This window comes from Loxodonta africana, chromosome 26 (genome assembly GCF_030014295.1).
Source record: "Loxodonta africana isolate mLoxAfr1 chromosome 26, mLoxAfr1.hap2, whole genome shotgun sequence".
In the NCBI taxonomy this organism is placed as follows: Eukaryota; Metazoa; Chordata; class Mammalia; order Proboscidea; family Elephantidae; genus Loxodonta; species Loxodonta africana.
This window is the reverse complement of record NC_087367.1, coordinates 603,641-631,019: the sequence shown is the minus strand read 5'-3', so window position 1 is coordinate 631,019 and position 27,379 is coordinate 603,641. Positions and strand designations below refer to the sequence as shown.

General features: G+C 41.5%; 1 pseudogene; it reads right to left on the bottom strand.

Annotated features, from left to right (window-relative positions):
* Nucleotides 1-22,787: 22,787 nt before the first annotated feature.
* Nucleotides 22,788-23,718, bottom strand: LOC100664109 (large ribosomal subunit protein uL11-like; annotated as a pseudogene).
* Between the last annotated feature and the right edge of the window lie 3,661 nt (nucleotides 23,719-27,379).

The following is a 27,379-nucleotide window of genomic DNA, read 5'->3' as shown; positions in this document are numbered from 1 at the left end:
TTATAGGTAAGTCGGAACAGGTACATGCAGTTCTTATTTAGCATCAGTTGGTCAAATGTTTGTCTTCATTATATAGTATATATTTTACCTTTCTATGCGTATAAAACACTTAAGAAACCCTTCCAAACCATGCGATGTTTTCATGAGATCACAAAGTAGTGCATTCGTTCATTGTTATGACCCATTGTATTTAACTCAAATTTTGAATATAATAGGCTTTATGGCAGTCCATTCTTAAGTATGAGTTGTCTGTAAGTCAAAGGCTCCTAACTCCGGGACTGCCTGTTCAAACACAGCTGTATAGATTTTAAATCACGGGCATCAGTTGCTTGAAAACATGGACCCAAAGGTTGACTGATTTGCTAAAATTAATAGGCAGATTCAGGAAGTAATGAGATGTTAACAAGAAATAAATGAAGAAAAAAAGCAAAGGACCATACAGACAACTCTCACTAACTTTCTGACTAGAAATGCCATCCCCATTCTCAAGGACAACCCAGATGATCTGGGACTACCACAAGAGGAGTTATTACTGCAACTGACAAAATGCCAAGGTGTCCAACTCTTCTTCATTGCAGAGAAAATTTTTATAATTTGTGTGTTTTTTAAATGTAAGTATGTGTGTATTAAAATACATCTCTAAGTTTACATGTAATATTTCTACCCCCCCAAAATAAATAAAGATCAGATATATAAAGATACTGATAATAAACGGCAATAATAATGAAAACTAAAAAGCAAATTAGGTATTCAATTTACGTGAGAACTGGCTTATGACGGAGCCCTTGGGATGAGCCCCGTGGTAAGTAGCGGACTACCTGTATTCCACCTAGCATAATGTTTTCATGTGGTGGCATGCATCGGGACTTCATTTCTCTTAATGGCTGAGTAGTATTCTACTGTATATGTATACCACATTCCCTGTATCCATTCATCTGTTTATTATTGATAAACACTTGGCTTGTCTCCATCCTTGGGCCGTTGTGGAAAGTGCTACAACCAACATTGGTGTTCTGTTAGCTTTCACTTCTGGGCATATACCTAGGATTGGGGGTGCTGGGTCATATGGTAGTTCTATGTTCAACTTTTTGAGGAACTACCAAACTGTTTCCACAGCAGCCACACCATTTTACATTCCCTCAATGGGTGAAGGTTCCAGTTTCTCCACACTCTCACCAACACCTGTTGGTTTCCATTTTTTTTAATCATTGCCATTCTAATGGGGTGTGAGGCAATATCTCACTGTGGTTTTGATTTGCATCTCCCTAATGACTAATGATGAGGAACCCTGGTGGCACAGTGGTTAAGTGCTGGGCTGCTAACCAAAGGTCAGCAGTTCGACCCCACCAGCCGCTCTGCAAGAGAAGGGTGTGGCAGTCTGCTTCCATAAAGATTTACAGCTTTGGAAACCCTATGGGGCAGTTCTACTCTGTCCTGTAGGGTCATTATAAGTTGGAATTCTACTTGACAGTAACGGGTTTAATGGCTAATGAAGAGGCGCTGATGGTGTAATGGTTAAGCGCTCAGCCACTAACCAAAAGGTAGGCAGTTCAATACCACCAGTGGCTCCGTGGGAGAAAAGCCCTGGCAATCAGCTCCTGTGAAGATTACAACGTAGGAAACCCTATGGGGCAGTTCTACTCTGTCCTGTAGGGTCTCCGTGAGTCGGAATCAGCCTGAGGGCAGACAACAACGGTGGCTACGGAAGTTGAGCATCTTTTCGTGTGCTCGTTGGGCATTTGAATAAGCTTTTCGGTGAAATGTCTGTTCAAGTCCTTTGCCCATTTTTTGATTGGGTTGTTTGTCTTTTTGTTGTTAAGTTGTAAAAGTGTTTTAAAAAATATATTTTGGATATTAGGCCCTTATCAGATACATGGTTCCTGAAAATTTTCTCTTAATCTGTAGGTCGTCTTTTCACTTTGCTAGTGAAGTCCTGTGATGAACAAAGATATTTAATTTTTATGAGGTCCCATTTATCCATTTTGTCTTTGGCTGCTGGTGCTTTTGTTGCCATATTCCGCCTAAGTTTAAATATGTGATTTTTGTGACATCTCTCTATTGGTTTGCTCAGGCCTTTTTTGCTTTTCTAACAATGGATAAATTATCTAACCTCTGTGGGGAGATAACAGTACCTATTCCAAGGATTGTAAGACTTAAAAGTGGTCAAGGTTAACTTGATGTAGATTTAATATAGCTCACTTATCGATTTTTAAAAATTATCTATTTTTAAAGTTACAAAAACAATGCAATAAATTTTCATACTGTTTTTCATTCTGTAATTTGTAGTAAACAATGTCACGTGCAGCCAAAATTATAAGCTATTTATAAAGCAAGGAGTATGACACAAGTCCTGATATGCCTTTGGTAAAATGTATGTATGTGCACGTATCAAGCTCTGAGGATCAACTTCCGACAATAAATAAATGTATCAGGTGTGAAAATCAGAGATAGCATCACTGATTTCATTAGACGTCATGATTAAACTCCTCCCATGGATTTAATGAAATAGAGAGGCTACAAAAAATGTCGTTGATCTGAAGGCTAGCATATAATTTTATTTTTGTTAATGGGAAGTAGAAAACATTAAACCCTCCATGGAATAAAATAAGGATGATAATTGACTAAAATTAGAATAAAAATTTTATCATATGATTTGATAGAAATATTTTTTAACTACATTATGAATATCACACACCAAACTTGAAAGAGATCATATAAAAGCTTTGTTTTAGCTAGTGTGTCATGAAAATTTTGGCATTCCTAGAAAATATGTTACACTTAAAATAATCAACTTCCTTAACCTATACTGCTTTGAACATTACAACATATTTCTTTCCTGCTAATGACACATCTTTGGGAAGAATATAGTTGAAAATAATATTTAAGTATGGGAAAAACTATTTTTAAGCTTTTTTTTTTTTAAGCAGATGCTCCCTGTGCTTTGCTTCCTTAAGAGCAATGCATGCTTACTTTGATAATTGTCAGGGGATGGAAAAGGCCTTTCGCCCCCTCTCCACTGTACCATGTATTTATATTCAGAACATAACAATATGGAAACCCTCGTAGCTTAGTGGCTAAGTGCTACCGCTGCTAACCAAAGGGTTAGCAGTTCAAATCGACCAGGCGCTCCTTGGAAACTCTATGGGGCAGTTCTACTCTGTCCTGTAGGGTCACTATGAGTCGGAATCCACTCAACGGCAATGGGAATGAGTATGCCGTGGACCCTGGTGGTGCAGTGGTTAAAAATGTTTGACTGCTAACCGAAAGGTTGACTTTCAAACCCACCAGCTGCTCCTTGAAAACCCTATGGGGCAGTTTTGCTCTGTCCTACGGGTTTTAATGAGTATGCCACTCTTCTGAAAAGTAGGAGAAGGGTTGTTGTTAACACAGGTGCCTTCTCAAGCAGGTTGGTTTTAGAACTGAGGACACGGAGAAGCTGAAAATCGGAAAACTGACTTCCTCAAAGCTACCCACATGTGAGCACCTCTTGGAGAGCATACGAACTTCCAGTGGTTTGAGAACCCCTAGTCTGAAGACCAGTGGAGTAGACTGGGAGCCCTGGTGGTGTAGGGGTTAAGAGCTCAGCTGCTAACCAGAAGGTTGGCTGATTGAATCCACCTAGATGCTCCTTGGAAACCCTATGGGATGTGTCTACTCTGTCCTCTAGGGTTGCTATAAGTCAGAATCAACTCCATGGCAGCAGGTTTGGTTTTTGGTTTTTGGGGTAGACTCAAAAATGGTTAATGCGCTTTAAGAAAACATTGCCATCTAGTGGCAACTACTCCAAGTCGTAGACACGAGGACCTAAAGGTTCCCTTGACCCTCTCAAGGGGACCTCTGTTGGATTCAGCCCCAAGGAGCAAAATATCATATCTTGCATTTATATTGTGCTTTATATTTTAAAAATGTGCTTCTACATATATTACGTAATTTAACATCCCAGGCAACCATTTGAGGGGTTGATGTTATGTCCTTCTATAATAGATGAGGCAGTTGAGAGCAAACAGGGTAACTTATCCAAGATCTTACTTTCATTTGTTCATTCAAGATCCACTTATCAAGCACTATTACATGACTGGCATTATGCTGGCTTAGAGTAGAGGGGTGGGTAATGGTGAGTTCAAAGATGTCCAAGGCACGGTGTCTCATATCGCTCACTGCCTACGAGGGGACACAAAATTATGAATGGTAGAGCCAGGATTTGCACCCAGGACTGCTAATGTGTCATGTTCTTCCCACTACACCATGGCACAGTGCACAGAAATGCCGTAAGGGCGTTCAGATGACTCCTGGAGTCCTGCGGTATCAGGTCAGGTCAGCCACGGGGAAAGGTGTTTTCCAAGCAAAATGACTCACTGAATTAAAATGTCAACCAGACGGAGTGCTTGCCCTTCACTCCCCTTCTAATCTGCTTGTAATCAGCTCTAGGCTTGGAAACCACATAAGATTTATTAAAAGGGTATTTAGCATGAAAGTAAATGGCCTGGGTGAGGATCCCAGGGGTTCCCCTAGTGTGGTGTATGAGCTTCAGAGCATAGATTTTGTTATGTCTGTTTTCGTCATTCTTGGGCCTACCTTCCCTATGTCCTCTCTCTGAGCTGAGGCCTGCAGCTGTGTTAGCCTGTGAATTCCTAGTGGGCAGCGTTACAGTAGAAGAGATCCTTATGTCATACCGAGCACGCAGAGTTAGGAAAAATTCACGTCCCTTATCAGGTGTGCCTGCCTCCCCAGCCTCATGTTTAGGATCACTCCCTTAGCTCAATACACTGCAGAAACGGCCCGTCTTCTCTTTTCTGAACCTTCCAAGATGTTGCCCAATTCTGGCCTTTGTAACATTCTCCTGCCCCTCATTCTTCACGTGGTTGGCTGCTCATCTTTCAGGTTTCAGCTTAAATGTCAGGTCCTCAGAAAGCTCTTCGCCGACCACTCATCTTGTGTGAGGTCCCCTCGTTAGGCTCTGGTTAGGCTCTCTACCAGCACCCCATTTGTGTCCTAAAAATGTCCTGTAAACAGTTTTCTGGGCTAAGTGAAAAAATGTGCCACCTCCTAATATATACACAGCTCATCTGTTGTGTTTATCATCTCCCCTCACTAGAATGCAAGCTTTGTGAGGGCAGGGGTCTGTCTGTGTGGTTCACTTCTGTGTGCCTCCCACCTAGAACAGGGCTTGGCACCAGGTGGGGGCTCAATAAATATCTGTGAATGCATTGAGTGAAAACTCTTTCCCTCTTTGTCTCATATAGTCATTCTCAATAAACACTGCAGACTGGCCTGGTTTTCTTAAATAGATTCTAACAGTTTCACTTGGCAGAGGGAAGCAGGGCTGTTGTGTGCCTTTGTTCCAGGAAATGGACTTAGAGTTGCCTTCCTAGGGCCCAAGCTTCTCTGTGACAGAAAACCAAGCTTTAATTAACCCGTTGCTGTCGAGTCGATTCCAACTCATAGCAACCCTATAGGACAGAGTAGAACTGCCCCACAGAGTTTCCAAGGAGCGCCTGATGGATTTGAACTGCTGACCTTTTGGTTAGCAGCCAAGTGCTTAACCACTGCACCACCAGGGCTCCAGGCATTAATTAAAAAACCAAACCCCTTTTGGCATCACTCAATTCCGACTCATAGAGACTCTATAAAACAGGGTAGAACTGCCCTGTAGGGTTTCCAAGGAGCACCGGGTGGATTCAAACTGCCAGCCTTTTGGATAGCAGCCATAGCTCTTAAGCACTACACCACTAGGGCTCCAGGTGTTAATTAGGTGTTTTAAATCGGGCCTACCTAGGCTCCACCATCAAGGCGTTTGTTAATGCTATCAGGCAGGATACTGAATAATGAGTTCAAGGTCTTATTCAAACCTCAGGTTGGCTTTCCTCTGTTTTAACTGCAAGCTGCACCACTGTGATAAGCTGGCCTTCTGGTCTAGGTGCAGCAGATTTCACCATGGGAGGACGGGCCTGGAGAGAGTGGGGGTTCCTGCACTATCCCTCCCCATTCCTGGACAACCAATGCCAAGTTCATCTCCTACTGGTCTTAAGTCAAGAATAGCATGGTTTTGTGAAAAGAAGAGCCTATATCCTGTGAAGGACTGAGTCACCACCTTCCAGTGAGAGCCAGAGCTGGGAAGGAGCAAGGTCCCTTGGCCCAGTGATCCCAGGAGGCGCTCATGGAAGTCTAGTGGTTCACAGCACCACACTGGACTTAGCAATGAGGAACCCCTGTGCTGATCTCTTAGAGGGAGTAAGGCTGAATGCTTCCCTCACTGAGGAAATTCCAGCTACCACCCAATCCCCACTCCTGAGCAGCAAGTCTTCCTGACGGGGCTGCTTATACTCCCTATTCTGGCTGCCTCACTCTCAATTCACTTCTGAACTCACTGCCTCAACCTTCTGTCTTCACTATTAATCAACTTGAACTACATTTACCAATGTATCAAAGATGTATTCATTTCTCAATATATAGATTAATGTGGGCAGAATTGATGTTTTGTAACAGAGTCTTCCTATTCATGAACGTGGTAGACCTTTCCACTTTTTCAAGTCTTCTTTTGTGTTCCTGGGGGCTTTTAAAATTTTCATCATATACATTGTGTACGTTTCTTGTTAAGTCTATTCCTAGGAATTTATCTTTTTTTTTTTTTTTAAACACTATAGTGTCTTTTCCCCACTATACCTAACTGGTTGCTATCTATATACATAAAATACTAATGGTTTTTATATATTAACTGAATTCTTTCTTTGTTTACAGTGGATTTATAGTTTGATTCTCTTAGGTTTTCCAGTTGTATAATCCTATCATCTACAAATAGTGATACTTTATAACTCCTACTTTCCAGTTTCGATGCCTCTAATTCTCTCCTCTGTCTAATTGCATTGACTAGTACCTCCAGAACAAAATTATGTAACAGCAGTGATAGTGGACATCTTTGTCTCGTTCCTGAAAACACTGGAAATGCTTTCATTGTTTCAGCATTAGCCAGGATATTGACTTTTTAGTTGTCCGTAAATCTCTTGAATCTGTCCACTTCTGTCAGTCTTCGGTGCTGTCATTCTAGTTCAAGACACTATGATTTTTCACCTGAATTATTTTAAAAGCCCCCCCTCCACATGTTTTCTCATTTTCATTCTTGGCCATCTCCAATTCACTCTCTACACACCAGCTAGTGACCTTATAAAAATGGAAATCTGCTCATGTTGTTTCACTTAAAATACTCCAGTGGCTTCCCATGCCTCAGGGGCAAAAGCCTAAAATCCTTAATATGATCCTGTATGATTTGACGTCCACATACATTTCCAGCTTCATCGTGTGCCCTCTTCCTCACTTACCACCGCCCAGGTCAGGCCGACTTTTAGTTCCTTTAATGTGACCTTTGCACAAGTTGTTCTGGCTCTACCCCCATGTGCTTAGCTAACACCGTCCTACACACCCTTCACATTTTGGCTTCTCACTGACTGCCTCAGGAACATGGTCCCTCACACCTTGGACTAGGTGTTATCTATTCTCATTGCACCCTATCCTTTCCCTTCACAGTTCTTTTACCATAGCACCTTCACATATAACTATTTACATAATTTTTATTATCTGTCACCTGTACTAGTAGAAGTTGCACTAGCACCTGAGAAGTTGACAATTCTCTATATCTACTTGTTAAAACTACCACCTGTCTGTCAGTTTGTCGTACCGTGGTAGCTTGCATATTGTTATGATCCTGGAAGCTATGCCACCAGTATTTCAAATACCAGCAGGGTCACCCCTGGTGAAATGGTTTCAGTAGAACTTCCAGACTAAGACAGACTAGGAAGAAAGATCTGACAATTGATTTCTGAAAATTAGCCAATGGAAACCCTACAGATCACAACAGAATATTGTCTATTATAGTACTGGAAGATGAGCCCTTTATGTTGGAAGGCAATCAAAATGGACTTGAGCATACCAGTGACGGTGAAGATGGTGCAGGACTGGGCAACATTTTTCTCTGTTGTACATGGTCACCATGAGTCAGCCAACTTGATGGCAACTAACAAAAATTTGCTGAATAAGTGCATATAAATTATTCATTATATACTGGAGATGCAAGGACTCCATTACTGTGGTCTTCTGTAAGAAACACCTCAAGTTCTGAAACTGAACAATTGCGAATGACTGGTGTTTTTGTAGGGGAAGTATGGGATGATATCAAAGCCAACAGATTAGAAAATGGGTACAAAGATGGGCCTGGAACATATAGTTATGCCAGATAGTAAGGAGATTATCAAAGACTACTTAGGTCTTGTCAAAAGATCCTCCCAATGGCTCAAGCTGGGACGGTTTGAGTATCAGTAAGAAAAATAACAACAACAATAGATGAAAACACATCAAATATGTTTACATCCCTCATAATGACACTAAATAAACAAAAAACTTACAGTTCACCTTCAGGATGATGTTAGGGAGTCAACTCATTCTTTTGAAAACTGGTAATAAAGAGAAAGAATCAAGCATTTATTTCACCTGTCCTATATTAATTTTACACTAGGCATCTGTCAGTCTGTTGTACTGTGTCAGTTTGTCAGATTGTGAGGATGGTGCAGGACCGGGCAGTGTTTCATTCTGTTGTATGCAGGGTTGCTATGAGTCAAACCAACTTGACTGCACCTAACAACAGCAACATATCAGTTTATCTGTGGTTAACCAAATAGTTAATGAGGGAAAATTTCTTTTTTTGTTGTTGTTGTTGTGCTTTAAGTGAAAGTTTATAAATCAAGTCAGTCTCTTATACAAAAATTTGTATACACCTTGCATGTACTCTTAGTTGCTCACCCCCTAATGAGACAGCACACTCCTTCTCTCCACCCTGTATTCCTCATGTCCATTCCACCAGCTTCTGAACCCCTCTGCCTTCTCATCTCCCCTCCAGACAGGAGCTGCCCACATAGTCTCATGTGTCTACTTGAGCCAAGAAGCTCACTCCTCACCAGTACCATTTTCTATCCCATAATCCAGTCCAATCCCTGTCTGAAGAGTTGGCTTTGGGAATGGTTCCAGTCTTGGGCTAACAGAAGATCTGGGGACCATGATGTCCAGGGTCCTTCTGATCTCAGTCAGACCATCAAGTCTGGTCTTTTTACAAGAATTTGAGGTCTGCATCCCACTGTTCTCCTGCTCCACCGGGGATTCTGTGCTGTGTTCCCTGTCAGGGCAGTCATCAGTTGTAGCTGGGCACCATCTAGTTCTTCTGGTCTCAGACTGATGTAGTCTCTGATTTGGCCTTTTCTGTCTCTTGGGCTCATAATTACTTTGGTCTTTAGTGTTCTTCATTCTCCGTTACTCCAGCAACCTAAGTTTGATTAAAGGATGTAGGTAATGATTATCGGCATCTACTCACATCACTGTATGGTATCTCAACCAGATAGAAATACACAATACAGTGTATAAAGTGTCTTACAAGAAAAAAAAAAATTCAAACCTGAACCTGATTAAAACCTTCCGATCTAACTACTCATTTATAGAAAATAAAAGGTACAGGCAAAAAAAAAAAAAAAAAAACCATTGCCGTCAAGTCGATTCCTACTCATAGCAATCCTACAGGACAAAGGAGAACTGCCCCATAGGGAATCCAAGGAGCAGCTGGTGGATTCAAACTGCTGACCTCTTGGTTAGCAGCTGAGCTCTTAACAACTGTGCCACCAGAGCTCCAAAGGGGACAAATGGACATGTTAAATTATACCATGGGAATGCAATGAGATAACTGAAAAACTTTGTAAGACAGAAGACCTGATTTCTTCAACAATAAATTGTGAGGAATAAAAAGGAGGCTGGACAAGAACTTAAAGATTTAATAAGACTTAAGAGACACATCAACCACTTGCATTGTATGGACCTTGTTTGGAAAGGTGAATAGTGACAATATTTGAAGACACTAAGGAATTTTTTTTTAAGGTTTTATATAGGGTCGCCATGAGTCGGAATCGACTCAACAGCAGTGGGTGTTTTTGGGTATAATGGTATCGTGGTTAATACTATTGTTTAAGAGTTCCTATCTTTTAGAGATAGGAAAATATTTATAGATGTCTGGGATTTGCCTCAAAATAATCTTTGATGGAGAGAGTGGATGGGAATGTAAATGAAACAAAATAGGCTTTGAGTTGATAATTGTTAAGCCTGCCTTATGGGTACGGAATTCATTATACGAGTGTCCCTATTCTTGTATATGTTTGAAACTTTGAATAATATAACAGGTCAAAAAATTTTTTTTAATTTAATATGAAAGAAAGACAAAACCACAGCACTTCTTCTGGGCTTCAATATATCACCCTCAGAGCTAATGCCTAGATTCGAGGAGGCATTTTATTATTTTTTTTTTTATAATTTTTATTGCTTTTTAAGTGAAAGTTTACAAATCAAGTCAGTCTCTCACGTAAAAACTTATATACTCCTTGCTACATACTCCCAAATACTCTCCCCCTAATGAGACAGCCTGCTCTCTCCCTCCACTCTCCCTTTTCGTGTCCTTTTCGTTAGCTTCTAGCTCCCTCTACCCTCTCATCTACCCTCCAGGCAGGAGATGCCAATGTAGTCTCAAGTGTCCACCTGATCTAGGAAGCCCACTCCTCACCAGCATCCCTCTCCAACCCATTGTCCAGTCGAATCCATGTGTGAAGAGTTGGCTTCAGGAATGGTTCCCGTCCTGGGGCAACAGAAGGTCTGGAGGCCATGACCACCAGGGTCCTTCTAGTCTCAGTCAGACCATTAAGTCTGGTCTTTTTATGAGAATTTGGGGTCTGCATCAAATTTTTTTTTTTTTTTTTTTTTATCCTACTGCTTGCCTGCTCCCTCAGGAATTCTGTGTTGCTTTCCCTGTCAGGGCAGTCATAGATTGTAGCCGGGCACCATCTAGTTCTTCTGGTCTCAGGATGATGTAGTCTCTGGTTCATGTACCCCTTTCTGTCTCTTGGGCTCGTAATTACCTTGTGTCCTTGGTGTTCTTCATTCTCCTTTGATCCAGGTGGGTTCAGACCAATTCATGCATCTTAGATGGCTGCTTGCTAGCATGTAAAACCCCAGACACCACTCTTCAAAGTGGGATGCAGAATGTTTTCTTAGTAGATTTTATTATGCCAATTGACTTAGATGTCTCCTGAAATCATGGTCCCCAAACCCCTGCCCCTGCTACACTGGCCTTGGAAGCATTCAGTTTATTCAGGAAACTTCTTTGCTTTTGGTTTAGTCCAGTTGTGGAGGAGGCATTTTAGAAAAACACAAATCTGGTTGTTGGGCATTTAAATCTTGGCAGTTTGAGGCTGGTAGGAGCAGTTCTGTCTCTCTGACTGTGAGGAGCCAGGAACAGAACACATTTAAGAAGCCGGGGGCCTTTTGTCCTGACTACAGCTGGATGATCCAGACAGCAGGACCGGGATGAAATGACAACAAAGATTTATTCCATCTTAGTATCATCCTTTTTGCCCAAGACTTTTAAAATCTTACCTCCAGTTCCAGCACTCTCATGATAACAAGCAGCAGAATTCATGAGAGTAAATGGATTTTTATCGGATAGAGGTAAAGAACACAACTTTTGGTACAAACCTGTGCTGATCCACAGAACTTTCTGCAGTGATGGAAAATGTTGTGTGTCTGAACTTTTCAGTATGGCAGCCACTAGCCACAGATGGCTGCTGAGCACTTGAAATGTAACTAGTGTGATTAAGGAAGTGAATCTTTAATTTTATTTGATTTTAATTAATTTTGACCAGTGGCTACCATATTGAAAAGCACAGTTCTACCCTTTGTAATATCTTTAATAAGTGCTTCCTTAAAACTTCCTACTGTTAACTCAATTACAAGGAATGCTTTATTCTTTCTAGCCAAACAAGTCAGTCAACATCTAGTAGACATTCTTCTCCTATTCCTATTCACACTCCTTTATTAAAAAAAAAAAAAAAACACAGTGAGAATTTGTGATTCATCATCTTTTCCACAGATCCTCCAGAAGACAGACAGATGTATTCAATATTGCTGAAAAGGACTATCTAATCCACACCTTCCATTTTGTTAATTTATTCATTCCAAAATATTTAATGAGCAGCTACCCTGTGCCAGGAACTGTACTGCTGGTCCTACGGATTTGTTGATTACAGCGGATGCTGTAGTGTGCCACCCAGCTCCCCCCCTCCACTTCAGGACCCCACTCATTCTGCCACAGCTGACTGCATTGGTTGTCATCAGCTCACAGCTGAATCCTTTGCAGGAATTGTCCCTCTCCAAGGACAGCCCACATCTGGTCTCTGTGGCGATATGAAGGCCGGGCCCACTTGCTGAAATTTAGGACAACTCTGAGAGGCAACCCTAGTTCTAGACCTCTCCATAGGACTAGCTGAGGCCTTTGTTACAACCACACAGTAGTTCATCTCCTCCCCTTGCCCAGCCCAAGCCGCCACACATGTTGTTCCCAAGAGCCTCTCTAGTAAACCTTCTCCATGTAGGTCTGCATCTCAGAGTCTTTTCCTCCTGGGAACCTGACCTAAGATATTGATAGACCTGGTTCTGCCCTCATGGAGATGACAGAATCCTGGAGCACCTTAACTTCTACTGGGAGCAGTACCTTTCTCCTTTTGGGGAACCACTTCTTAAATGGCTGAGCTTCCTTGGCCACAATGGTTGGTTGAGACGTGGATCTCAATCATAGTAGTCTAACCATCATTGGTCCAGGGATGGGCACATGACCCAAGCCAGGCCAGTGAGACTCCTCCCCCAGAATCATTGCTACTAGATCTGGGAGAAGCAAGGCATCTCATACTGGTTGGAAGATACAAGATTGTGAGTTTAGACAGCAGCTCCTCATCTTGGGAAGAAACTGGGTTGGGAGAAGGAAGCTTCCATGCAGAGTGAAGTAGAGAAGAGATGGGTAGGAGGTCATGATGGCAATTTGCATCTCTCGTTGGAGACACACCTGAGGCCAGTGATACACCTGCCCTACCTAAGTCTTGGCTATATGAGCCAATGAAATCCCTCCTTTTCACTTAAGCCAGTTCAAGCTGATCTTCTGTCCTGTTGACCTGCCACTCTAGGAAATTTATTCCATTTTGCCTTGACATCTCTGTTTTACATACTGTAAAAATGGCGTGACAGGGGCGTTGTCTGACCTCTAACTTCACAAGGAGGAAGGAGAATCAAGATCAACAGCCCATGGCTGGTTCCTGTGAGATATGCCTCTATCCACCAATGTTTTTACCAATTCTGACACCACCCTCCAACATTTTTACCAGTTCTGACACCAACCAGCCCTGCCATGGCACTGTCTACTTCTCTGCTGAGTTTGATAATTCCTGGCAATGGCCAGACAGAACTCACAGGCAATGCTCATAATTGTGGGGTTTATTAGGGAACTAAGAGGTTACAATTCAGATTCAGGAATGCTCAGGATACAGTTCTTTGATCAGGACAGCCTCTTCTCAGCCATGTCTGCAGGCATGCCTCTCTCTGGCCACTTGGTCTCTGCTCTGCTTAGGTAAGTGTTACAAGGCTCTTTTAGCTCTGCCAATAAGTGCCTCAAGGCACCCACTTTGCCAGTAAGCCTCCTGCCCAAAGGGACTCAGCTTTCTCGCTCTGTGGGCCGAGAAGAAAATGCACCATCTCCTGCCAGTCTCCTACCTCTGCTGATGTTTCTCTGCCACCACTTCACGCTGTCTTCAGTGTTACAGTTCTCTCTCTCTCTCTCGGTCTCTTGGTTCCAGGAGCTTCTCAGTGCAGGGATCCTGGGTCCAAAGGATACACTCCACTCCTGGCTCTTCTTTCTTAGTGCTGGTGAGCTGCTCCCTTCCCACCTCTGGGGTGACTTCTTTTAAGTCTAGCGAGATGCCAAAACTGACCAATCCACTTGTTATGGTTCCATACACCTTATTTGCATGGTCCCACCCCCACAAGGTGCCATGTACCTTATTTACATTATTAGCAAGCTATCCAATCCCCTTGGTGGCCACAAGTGCCTTCTTTGCATAGTACCACCCAGTTATTTGGTAGAAGTTACAGAAACTATGACTAAAAAAAAAAAAGACTAGAAGGGCCATATTAATTATTTCACTGCACCACACATACCCATTTTTTAATAGTTTGTTTTCATGGGTGTCTCCGTTATCTAGTGCTGCTATAACAGAAATACTACAAGTAGGTGGCTATAACAAACAGAAATTTATTTTCTCACAGTCTAGGAGGCCAGAAGTCCGAATTCTGGCTCCAGGGAAAGACTTTCTCTCTCTGCCAGCTTAAGACGAAGGCCCTTGTCTCACCAGCTTCTGCTTTCTGGTTCCTTGGAGATCTCCATGTGTCTTGGCATCTATCTTACCCCATCTCTCCTCTGCTTGCTTGTTTAATCTTTTATAGCTCAAAAGAGATTGACTCAAGACATACCTACACTAATCCTGCCTCATTACCATAACAAAGACAACCCATTGCCAAATGGAAGTATAACCACGGGCATAGAGGTTAGGATTTAAAACATATTTTGGGGGACACAATTCCACCCATTAGTTTCAGCATACAATTTTGTATTCTGCTTTTTCACTTACCAATATTTCATTTTATTTTGTAAATTTGACATAATGGCCACGAGTTAATAATTCTAACAAGTTACTATACCACGATCTACTTAACTTTTTACCAAGTGTAGAATGTCAGGTCCTTTACTCTTGCTGTTATATTTTAAAATGACCAACTTGTTGCATAGACCTTTTTCCTCCTCTTGAACTAATTCTTGAGTTAAATTCCCAGGAGTGGGATTGCTGAGTCGAAGGGTATGGATACTTTCATGGTTTTTGACACAAAAATGAATATTTTTTACATGTCAGGAAAAAATTTGTTTGGATGTCAAGTTTAGAGGAAATGTCAAAGTTTCTAATGGTGAGGGCCTTGAGACACTTGCTCTTGCACAAATTTCCATCATTTGGCTCTGCTTTCTGCCTTGGAGTAATTGCTGCTTGTTGCTCATCTAGAACATCTGGGGATGGGAAGAAGAGCATGAGGGCTCAGTGGCCCACTGTCCTGGGCTTTTGCTTTGCCCTGGAATGGAGGTCCGGGGTGTGGTGCAGGTTTTCACTGAGGAATGAGAGGCCTAGTGAGGGGCCCAGAAGTACCTGGAAGGGTTTTCAGAATACCATGCTTCCACTACTCCCAGCCAGATTCAGAATCTTGTAGAGGGTGAAGAAACATTATTTGCGTAAAAACATGGTTTGGTATTTGTGAGCATTTTCCCAATGCTGACGTATATTGACGTTAAATGAGCCTGCTGCATATTTTAAAAGATTAACATAGCCTAATAAAAGATGAACTAATTCACGGGGACTTTCTGTGATTGCATTAGGGAGAAATTATTCTGTCCTTTGATCACCCAGACCATGAAGAGCTCAAGAGTAGGTCTAGATTAGCTGAGATACCTAGTGCTAATGCCAGCTCTGCTGCAGACAGTCTGCTGGATCTTTGGGAGCTTTTCTGAGCCTCAGGGTTGAAAGTAAAAGACTGTAATATTTCTTCCAGCTCAGATAGCCAATGGCACTTGTCTGAAAGCACTTGTAGCATGTGAAATGGTGTAAGCAGTCTGCAGAAGCAGAACTGGATAACGCGTTCATTGCTGTGGCTACTACATTGACCAGGACCATTAAAGGGAAGTGGAGGTGAAAACACAAAGTTCAAATTTCACAAACTTAAGTCCTGATTGCTCTTCTGCTGAGCAATTCAAAAGGCTCTCACAGAACAGGTTGAGTAAAGCCTACTTATATTTAACGCCAGCCGAGAAGAAAAGTGAAACGTGATGAGAGACACACTGAGGTTAACCCGAAGCAGACCCTCTGCTGTTTGCAGGTCGTTGGAGGACCACCTCCTCACTGACTTTGTTCTGTGACCTATGTCTCCGGGGCACCCAGCACGCCATCTTCCCTCAGATACATTTCCCTGTCCTGCTTATCTTGGAAAATAAACTGCTGTGTTCAGATGTGTGAGCCAAAGCCAATTTTATAAGAAACTTGAGTGAAAGGAAATCAATCTTTCAAGGTCCCAGAAGTCTTGAGATCATATAGGAAGAGGTGAAGAAGTCGTTTCTGGCTTTTTGCATTTGCTTTCCTTCTTGGTTTCAGTTTTTTTTTTTCTCTCTGCACCCTGTCCTCAGAGCTTGCAGGCTTCTGTAGATGCTCATAAATAAAACAATGACGAATACTATGCTGTTAGGAAGGTCAGCCTGGGCTGCCAGCAGACGCTGGCTTGGAGTGGAAATTTACAAATGATAATGAGGTGGCACTTTTTCTTTAAGAGCTACTCCCACTTGGGGACCTGAAACTGTGTAGTCACCAAAATGGTGAAAAGTAGTTAACGCTGAGATTTACTGAAAGGAGAGCTATTGATTGAGCTTATTTAGGGCTGTTGGCTCATTCCACACATCGTCACAGTTTACTTTTGGCAATCACAGTCACTTCAGTACCTACAAGTGTTCAAATTTACTGAATGCTGAGTTACAAAATCCTGGGCTGTGCCCATTACTGTAAGCCCAATTGCAACTCCTGTACACGTTTAAAATTCTAGGAATTGTTTTCAGTTTCTCTCCTGGCTGTGAGATTTTGTGTGCCTTTTTTTTTTTTTTTTTTTTTTATGTAAAACTGAAGCCTAATGACTGTTTTGGAAAGATCTAGGCAAAGGGTCATGACAACAGCTCAGCTATTTAGCACAACTCTCTGTAAACAAACCACCGGAGAAAGGCTTAGAGTGAGGTAATAATGCTGGCTCACTGCCAGTGAAAAAACACTAGGCATCTATAGACATGTTTAATTAATTCCTGTACTGTTTTTGAATAAAAACTAACATAAAATAGCATTTTGTGACTTGAAGGCAATTGTGTGCACGGCTGAGCTGTAAATCTCCGAGAGCTGTACAATCGGAGCATGGACTTATGCGTGGAGCGTTTGAGACTGGATGAGTGTTTTGAAGAAACATTTATTTCACAGAGTAGGCAAATGAAGTGGAGAATAAATGCTGGCAAGGGAGACCCCAGACACAAGTAAGAGTACTGTAAGCAACCTGCACTCTGCAAGAGGTACAAAAACCACCCCTCAGCCCCAGGGAGGGGCAACTTAATCCAGACAAGAGGACAAGCTCTGCAGAGAAGAGGGTGACTCCTGCCTGCCCTGGAAAGACAAGCTCTGTTGTGGTTAACAGAGGAGGGAGGATGGCCAGTTAGAGGATGAGCAGGGCAGAGAGGTGTGAAGACACATCCAGCTTTACATGGGCTGGGCCGGCGAGAGGGAGGTGTCAAGGGGGGGGTCACCATGTAGAAGGTGGGGTTGCAATTGTAGGGGCTCATTTTGTAGAGCCTTGAATAAACCCATTGCTGTCGAGTCAATCCCAACTCATAGCGACCCTACAGGACGGAATAGAACTGCTCCACGGGGTTTCCAAGGAGTGGCTGGTAGATTCAAACTGCTGACCTCTTGGTTAGCAGCTGAGCCACCAGGGCTCCACAGCCTCGATTGTTGACCTAAAAAGTATAAATCCAGCAAAGAAAGATAATTTTTTTCCACCCCTTGTGTCTTTATTTTTTTTTAATTAAAAAAATACATATGCACTAAAAAAAAAAAAATTTAAATACAGTCCACCAAAAGCCACACCCATTGCCATCAAGTCTATTCCAACTCATAGTGACCCTATAGGACAGAGTAGAACTGCCCCATAGGGTTTCCAAGGAGAGCCTGGTGGATTTGAACTACTAATCTTTTGGTTAGCAGCCATAGCTCTTAACCACTGTGTCACCAGGTTTTTCCTTCAATACTGTAAAATGATGAAAAGCAGGAAAAATTCCACAACACCAGAGATAACAATTGTTGGGGCAAATGAGCGTTACTAAAATTTTAAAAGAGATTGCCTAGTTGCCCTCCAAAAAGTTTGTCTCTGTTAATAATCCCACCAAGAGCATGGGGTTGCTTGTCTTTTCACTTATTTTCCAGCCCTGGTTAAACCCTCGGATTGTCTCTGGCATACGGCTGAGAATTACCAGTCACTTACAGAAGGAGTGATCTACAGTGTTTCTCTCATGTCTTTGATCACAGAATCCTACTTCTGCGTTGCATCTTCCAGGACTTTGGCTTAGAACACGTTTCTGGGGAAACACCGTAGAGGACAACACCCTTTCCGAGAGCTGAGACTTTATCGTATCTACTTGTTCATGTATTTCCTACAGAACGCTGAAGAACATCTTGGTCCCAGTAGGCATTCAGCACATTTCAACAGGCAGAGATTAAGACGAGGGCATTCTAGGTGCAAGAGTGAAAGGGCAGGAGAGCCTGGGTCATGTCGCTAATTTGAAATGACCTTTATCATGACTCTCCAGGGCATCCCCAGCACGTACTCATACTCGGCACCAAACAAACGAAGGAATGCAATAGACAGGAATGGTCTATTGCTGCTCTTTTGAAGAGAAAAGCTGGTACGATCATATGTGTTTTAGATATTAACTCTGGTGGCAGTAAGGAGAAAGGACAGAGAGCAGAAAGCCACAGAAGTCCGAGGATAGTTTGAAAACCATTAGGTGGTGCTTTGAAGAGGAAATGATTAACTGTGTAGTTAACACCGTTGTTGTATATATTGAGTTGACATGTTGTTATGTATTAAAGTTGCCAAATATTAATATGACAAATTCTGGATTTATCAGAACTGAGCATGACCTGTTGAGTTGATTCCAACTCATAGCGACTCTATATGACAGAGTAGAACTGCCCCATAGGGTTTCCTAGTCTGCAGTCTTTACAGGAGCAGACTACCAGGTCTATCTCCCACAGAGCCACTGACCTAAAAAGCGAGGCCCTGACCTAAATAAAGCTAAGTGAGTGTATGCCCCAGTTGTCTTGGGACAGTACTAGCTTACACCATTTTTTTCAAGAATAATTAATAATGTCCCCTTTTACTCTGAAAAGTGTCCTGGTTTATATGACAAATTGTATGATCACCCTGTTGTCAGTTGCCATCAAGTCAGTTCCGACTCATGGCGACCCCACGTGTGCAGAGTAGAATGCTCCATGGGGTTTTCAAGGCTGTGACCTTTCGGAAGCAGATTGCAAGTCTGGTTTTCCAAGGTGCTTCGGAGTGGGTTGGAACGACCAACCTTTCGGTTAGTACTTGAGCGCTTAATGTTTGTGCCATCGAGGGACTTCATACGATCACCTTACCTATAGCCAAAATAGACTTAATGGCAAATGGCTTTAGAATTTCATAGTTACCTCAAAAGGTTTTGCTCTATTCTAAGAACTCTGACTCAGACACCTTTTGACCCATACTGTACCTTCTTTTCCTAGGCAACCTTGTGTTCCACAGATTATAGGTTTTTTTCTCCTATTGAGTATTCTTGAAATCCTGGTGTTGTAGTGGTTAAGTGCTACAGCTGCTAACCAAAGGGTCGGCAGTTCAAATCCGCCAGGCACTCCTTGCAAACTCTATGGAGCAGTTCTACTCTGTCCTGTAGGGTCGCTATGAGTCAGAATCAACTTGACAGCACTGGGTTTTGTTTTGTTTTTTTGTTTTGTTTTTTATTGAGTATTCTTTCCTTTTACTCAATTTCCAATGTAAAGCATGCTCAATAAAGAAAACTTCACAAATACAGAAGAGTACAAACAAACCAACAAAAAACCTCAACTATGTCATTTCACCAACCAAATAAGCACAGTTAATATTATTAAAACAACCATGGTATCATACTGTTTTGTAGCCATCTATGCTCACTTATCTGCCTGGCAGATTTTTTTAGTTAAACTTTTTTATTTTTAGATAATTGTAGATCACATGCGGTTGTGAGAAATAATACAAAGAGATCCCATGTACCCTTTACCCAGCTTCCCCCAATAGTAAATTCCTGAAAAGTTATAGAACAATATTATGACCAGGTTATTGATATTGAAATAGGCAAGATTCAGAACATTTCCATCACCGCCAGGGTCCCACGTGTTGCTCTTTTATAGCCAGACGCAGTTACCTCCCACCCCACCCTCTCCTTAACCTGTTAGCCACTAATCTCATCTCCATTTCTGTAATTTTGCCATTTCAAGAATGTTATGTAAATGAAATCATACAGTATTAACCTTTCGCAACTGGCTTTTTTCACACGGCACGATTCTCTGGAGGTTCATCCAGGTTGCTGGGTATATCAATATCTACTTCTCTTTACTGCTGAGTGGTATTCCATGGGATGGCTCAACCGCAGTTCATGTAATTCATCCACCTGCTAGAGGACTTGTGAGTTGTTCCAGTTTTTGGCTCTTACGAGTAAAGCTGCTTAAACATCCATGTACAGGTTTTTGTGTGAACATAAGTTTTCAAATATCCAGGAGTGCTATTGCTGGCTCATATGATAGTGCGTGCTTATTTTTTTTAAGAAACTGCCAAACTGTTTTCCAGAGTGGCTGTACCATTGTACACTCCCCTACATTCCTAGCAATGTATGAGTGACACAGTCCTACGCATCCTCACCAGCATTTGTTGTTGTCACTGTTTTTTATTGTAGCCATTCTGATAACCCATACCTGTTGCTATCGAGTGGATTCCAACTCATAGCGACCCCATAGGACAGAGTAAAGCTGTCTCGTAGGGTTTCCAAGGAGCAGCTGGTGGATTCAAACTGTTGATCTCTTGGTTAGCAGCCGAGCTCTTAACCATTGGCCCACCAGGGCTCCAGCCATTCTGATAGACGTGTGGTAATACCTTATTTTGGTTTAATTTGCATTTCTTTAATGGATGATGAAGTTGAACATCTCTTCATGTGCTTTGCCATCTGTGTATCTTCTTTGGTGAAATATCTCTTCATGCCTTTTCCTCATATTTTAGTTGCATTGTTTGATTTTTAACTGAGTTTTAAGAATTCTTTATTTATTTTAGATACAAATCCTTCATTGGATATGTGGCTTGCAAATATTTTCTCTTGCAAATATTTCTCTGTAGCTTGTCTTTTCATCCTCTTCACAGGGTCTTTTGCAGAGCAAAAGTTTTTAATTTTGATGAAGTCCAATTTACCTATTTTTCCTTTGATGGGCCATGGTTTAGAATTCTTTGCCTAGCCTTAGATCCCAAAGGCTTTTCTTTAGTTTCATAGTTTTACATTTAATCCATGAGGCAGAAGTTTAGCTTATTGATTTGATTCTTTTCTTCTTTTCTAATATGCATTTGGAGTTCCTAGGCAGCACGAATAGTTAAGCACTTTGCTACTAACCGAAAGGTTGGCAGTTCAAATCCATCCAGAGGGCAGGAAAGCCACTGAAAACCCCATAGAGTGCAGTTCTACTCAGAAACACACAGGCTACCATACGTCAGAAGCAACTTGATCGCAACCTTTTTTTATATGCATTTAGTGCTACAAATTGTCCTCATAGTACTCCTTTAGCTGTTTTGCACCAATTTTGAGATACTGTGTATTCATTTTTATTCAGTTCAATGTATTTTTTCCTTTAAAATTTTTTATTGTGGTACAATACATATAACATAAAATTAGCCCTTGTAAACATTTTTAAATGTATATTTACTGTAGTAGCATTAATTATTAATGTTGTGAATCTATCACCACCATCTACTTCCAAAATATTTTCATCACCCCAAGCAGAGAGTTGAGACCCACTAAGCAATACCTCTCAATTCCCACTCCCTGCGACCCTTGGTAATCTCTAATCTTTCTGTCTCTGTAGCATTCACCTATCCTACATATTTCATATAAGTGGTTTCACACAACTTTTGTCCTTTTGTGTGTGGCTTATTTCACACAGCATACGGTTTTCAAGATTCACCCATGTTGTAGCATTCCTTTTATGGCTGAATAATATTATGCATATAAACCACCTTTCACTTATTCATTTATCTGTTGATGGACACTTGCATTATTTCCATCTTCTGGCTATTGTGAATGAGGCTGCTATGAACATTGGTGTATCTGTTTGAGTCTCTTTTTTCATTTCCTTTGGGTATATACCTGGGATTGTTCAATATATTTTTTTAGTTCCCTCAAAACTTCCTCTTTGACCTATGGATTATTAGAAATTGTTCATTTTCCAGGTGTTTATAGATTTTTCTTTTATCTTTCTGTTGTTGATTTTTAATTTGATTCCATTGTGGCTAGAGAACACATCCTGTACAATTTCAATTCTTTTAAATTTGTTGAGGTTTGTTTCATGCCACAGGATGTGGCATATGTTCCACGGGGTATCTGAAAAGAATATATAGTCGGCTGTTGTTGGGTAGAATGTCTCATAAATGTTGATTTGATTCTGTCAGTTGGTGATATTGTTGAGTTCATCTTTATCCTTGAAGATCTTCTGTTTAGTTGTTCTATCAATTGTTAAAAGAGGGATGTTGAAGTCTTCAACTATAATTATAAATTTGTCTATTTCTCCTTTTAGTTTATCAGTGTTGGCTTCATACTTTAGCTGTGTTATTGGCGCATACAAATTTAGGAATGCTGTGTCTTCTTGGGGGAGCCCTGGTGGTCCAGTAGTTACGAGTTCGGCTGCTAACCAAAAGATCAGCAGTTTGAATCCACCAGCCGCTCCTTGGAAACCCTATGGAGGCAGTTCTACTCTGTCCTATAAGGTAGCTGTGAGTGAGAATAGACTCGACTTGACGGCAATGGGTTTGGTTTTCGTTTGGTTTATGTCTTCTTGGTAGATTGATCCCTTTATCATCATCATACGATGTCCCTCTCTGCTTCTGGTTTTCTTTTTCTTAAATCTACCCTCTTTAATGTTAACGCTGCCATCCTTGGCTTTTTTTGGCTATCAAATGACCCTTTATTGAAATACTGTCTTTTGTAGTTCTTAGCTAGCTGGGCATTGCACAGTACCACTGTTGATGTCATCTATGATGTCATGAGGGTGGTGACCATCAACATTGCAGCCCACAGGCTGGATAGTCCCCAGGATCTCTTTAATAGTTTCAGGGACTTCTCTGACTAAAGATCAGTGTTGCTTCTGATGGGTAATGCTGACAATCTCATCAAAAGTGATATTTTTCATGCTTAATATTTTTCTGCTTCTTTCTGTCTTTGGATGGTTCCTTGAGGGCTTTGATGATCAGGACAGAGGCAGGAGGCACCACCTCAGTCCGGGCCTGTCTGTTCTGAATGGTCAATTTCTCCACGATCCTTAGTCCCTTCCACTTACTGGTTGCCTTGGCAATGTCATCATCAACCTGTTTTGGAGACAGACCCAGGCGACCTATCTTGGGCACCAGGGCAAATGTGGCACCAACTTCCCCACTGGTGCACCTCAGGTACACAACTTAGATATCATTGGGGTCAAACTTGGGCAGCATGGAGGAGGCGGCTTGTGTCTGATGAACCCAGATACAGAGCGATGAAGAAAGTTGCACCTGGGCCCCCTCTGAGACGAAAGCCAGAGCCCTTGCTTCTTTTAATTAATGTTTGCATAATATATCTTTTTCCGTTCTTTTACTTTCAATCTGTCTATATTATTGTATTTGCAGTGACTTTTCTGTAGACAGTGTACAGCTGAACCATTTTTTTTAACTTACACATTTTTATTTATTTATTGTTGTTGAGAACACACACAGCAAAAACACACACCAATTCAAGTTTCCACATATATAATTCAGTAACATTGATTATATTCTTCAAGTTGTGCAACCATTCTCACCTTCCTCTTCTGATTGTTCCTCCCTCATTAACATAAACTCACTGCCTCTTAAGCTTCCTATCTACTCTTTCCAGTTGTTGTTGTCAATTTGATCCCATATAGATAGATCTTAAGAGAGCATAATGTTCAACCAGATTTTCTTTCCTAGTTAAGCTGAACTATTTTTTGGTTTTACGAAGACTTCAGGGATCATTTTTGGTTTAAGGCTTAAAGATTATCTTAGGCCAGTAACGTCAGGGGTTCATCCAACCTCCATGGCTCGAGAAGATCTGGATTTCAATGGAATTTGAAATTCTGTTCTGCATGTCCCCCTACTGATTAGCACGCTTCTACAGAATCTTTGATCAAAATGTTCAGTAATGGTAGCCAGACACCGTTCAGCGCTTCATGGCAAAGGAGGCAGTTGTTCATGGAGGCAATTAGCCACACATCCGTTTCTTCCTCTTATTCCTGACTCTCCTTCTCTCTCTGTTGTTCCAGGAGAATAGAGGCCAACTGTGCCTTGTAAGGCGCTTGCAAAGTTTAAGACTCCAGGCACTACGTAGCAAAGTAGGAGGTAGAACTGAAGCTTTAAACACATTATTAGGCCAATTACCACGTTTTTTGCCAACCTCACTGATACAGGGACTGAACCCTAGGCAAAGAGCCCTGCAACACCTGCCACTTGCATCTTACTATGTGTTTGGCTAATGACATAAAACCCCCATCCTGGAAAGTGTAATAAGGAAAGAACAAACAATGTACTCCCTTGTGAGATGTTTTTCAGAAGCACTGGCCGACCTGGTCCCTGGAGCATGCGCAGACATCTGCAAGGTGACCAAGGTGACCGACGGATGACTTCTGCCTACTGCAAGTACCCGAGGCAGGAATCGAAGCCGCACCCCAGAAGGGACAGAGTGCACGCACAGATAGGAAACTAAAGAGCCGTGCTGGACTGCTTAAACCAAAAAAGGAATGACCCGAAATCCTAGCCGCTGACTCGCTATTACCTCACTTCCGTATCTTAGCGAGCAATGAAAGCTGGAGACGAAGAACTTGTGCCCAGGAGTAGCCTGCTAGAGTGCTGCACCCTCGGCTGTTGCCCCACTGCGCGTTGCTTTCATTTTCTAATAAAGGCTTTCCTTTTAAAAGTCAGCCAGGTCTCCCCGAGTAATTCTTTTCTCGTGGGCAAGACAAGGACAATTTTTGGGGGTCCATGGGTCCCAGGACTGTAACATCACTTTACCCCCACAGGTATTTTCGAAAGTGTGCAATGCCAATTTTTTTTTTTTTTACATGTTGCTGTAAAAAAATCATGGACTGGTATTGGCCATTTTGAATTGGACAACCATGTGGAATACTATGCTGGGAATGACAGATTAACGAGGAATAGGGTTGGACTCGTCTTCAAAAAGAACGCCTTAAGATCTATCCTGAAGTACACCGTGTCCTCAAGCACAGTAGTGTGTTAACTGAAAGATGAACGGGCTTACCAGTATTTTTAAGCTGACATTATGGTAAAGTTATCTAAAAGAGGAGTGTCAGATGCATGGACAAGGGCACAATTCTAGTGCTTGCGGTAGGCACCATTTTCTGAGCTAGCATCTGGCAGTACTAGGTTAATAGAAACTGCTTAGTGCTGCTATGCACCCGGGGGGTGCCATTCATGCCATACCTGCATACCCTGGTTACTCCTCTGAGTAGAAGAATAGGCTGCCCACTTGGCCTCTGCTGGTGTGGGTGGGTTTGGAGCTACGGTTTTGTCTGTGGTGTCTGGCTGAAGTAGCGCATTGTTGTCTAAAGGCTTTCTGTCTTATTAGGCGGCCACTTTTGTGGTCACTTGTTCAGAAAGAACACGCTTTTGTTGGGTCATTTTTTTTTTTTAATCTTCACCAGTGTCTACTTTAGTTCCAAGTGTGGGATACATGAGGCAAAAAGACACCTCTAAGACCTCAGGACTGTTGTTCCAGGGGTTGAGGTCCTTAGCCAATCTGTCTTCTCTCCACGTTTCAGAATCTTCTGTTTTCATATCATAGACTTTTTTCCCTCAAGTGATTGGATTTTTATTTTCCTCTTCCTTCTTTCCATTTTTTTCAAATTTTCCACAATAAAAATGAAATACGTGATGGAAGGGGGAACACAAGCTTATGTTAAAGGCTTATGATCGTGTTGAAAAATGTAAACGCTACAGTGTCTGGGGAACACTAAGAGGTCAGACCGTACACTGTTAAAGTCTGAGGAGATCCTGGAGGTCGTCCTGTTTGATCATCTTATTTTACAGCTGAAGAAAACGAAGTCCAGTGTGACAGCTAGTTAGCAGTAACATTCGTAAGAAAACGTAGTGTTCAAAACTCTTTTTGCCTCGGTCAGATGGCTTTGTTTCATTTTATTAGATCTGTTTTTGTTGGTATTCAAATTAATTAGAACTTTTTTCTCCAGCTGCTCAAATTTATCCAGTAAGTAATCAAACTTCGTTTGTAAATTAAATTTAGGAATAATTTTCTATTGCATAAATTTGAACCAAAACAATTTTTAAAATAAAAAGTTACAGGATATCTACTTTATATAAAACACTGTGCTAGTATAGTTTGTAAAATGGGTTGTGCAACTGCTCTGCGCCCATCATCCCCATCTCAAAAACCTCTGATATCCAAAAATGTTCCAGTTATTTTTATTCAAGACCAGCTATAAACTTGATGCTGTTCTTTTAGGAAAATTGTCTGTTTCCACACTTTTTTTTTCCATCTTCTTCTACTGGAGTACCTGCCTGGCTTTAAATACTTCATCACTGAATGACCCCACTGAAGCAGCTTCCAAGGGAAGGTGTTTATTTAATCTAGGTTAGAAACAACATCAGCTGTACAACCGAGATTTCCAAGAAAATTCCCTAAATTGCTTCATAGATAAGTTCAAAGAGTTTTTTTCCCTCAAGTATTATGCAGATTCTAAATATAAACCTATATTATTCAGCCTGTAAAAACTCTGTAATATGAGTTGTTATTAACTTGTATTCCTAATACCAAATTAGGAAGGTCTCAAAGGGCTTAATTGTAATAGCTCCGGGTAGCATCTTTTTCTTTTTTTTTTAATGAAGTGAAAAAAACTTTTTTTTTCTTTTTTACAAAATGCTATATCTGCACATTTAGAACAACCTGAAAATACTGACAAGCAAAAATACCCTAAAGACTTTCATAATACCACCAACCCAAAAATGTAATACCTTAATATGTAGCCTTCCAGGCCTTTTCCCAGGACATATTTAAATGTATATATATATGTGTGTGTGTTTTGTGGGAAAAAAACCCAAGTTTTTCTGCAGGATTTAGCATTGGAACTGGGGCTTTTAAGCTTTTTGGAAAAAAGGAAATATGTCATTATACATAAAATCTGTTTTCGAGTTTATGTTATTAATCTTTTTTCATAATGCTGTCTTAGTCATCTAGTGCTGCTAAAACAGAAATACCACAAGTGGATGGCTTTAACAAAGAAACATTTATTTTCTCACAGTCTAGTAGGCTGTAAGTCCAAATTCAGGGCGTCGGCTCCGGGGGAAGTCTTTCTCTTTCTGTCAGCTCTGGAAAAAGGTCCTTGTCATCAATCTTCCCCTGGACTAGGAGCTTCTCTGTGCAGGAACCCGGAGTCCAGAGGACACACTCTGCTCCTGGCTCTGCTTTCTTGGTGGTATGAGGTCTCCAACTGTCTGCTTACTTCCCATTCCTTTTATCTCTTGTAAGATAAAAGGTGGTACAGGACACATTCCAGGGACACTCCCTTTA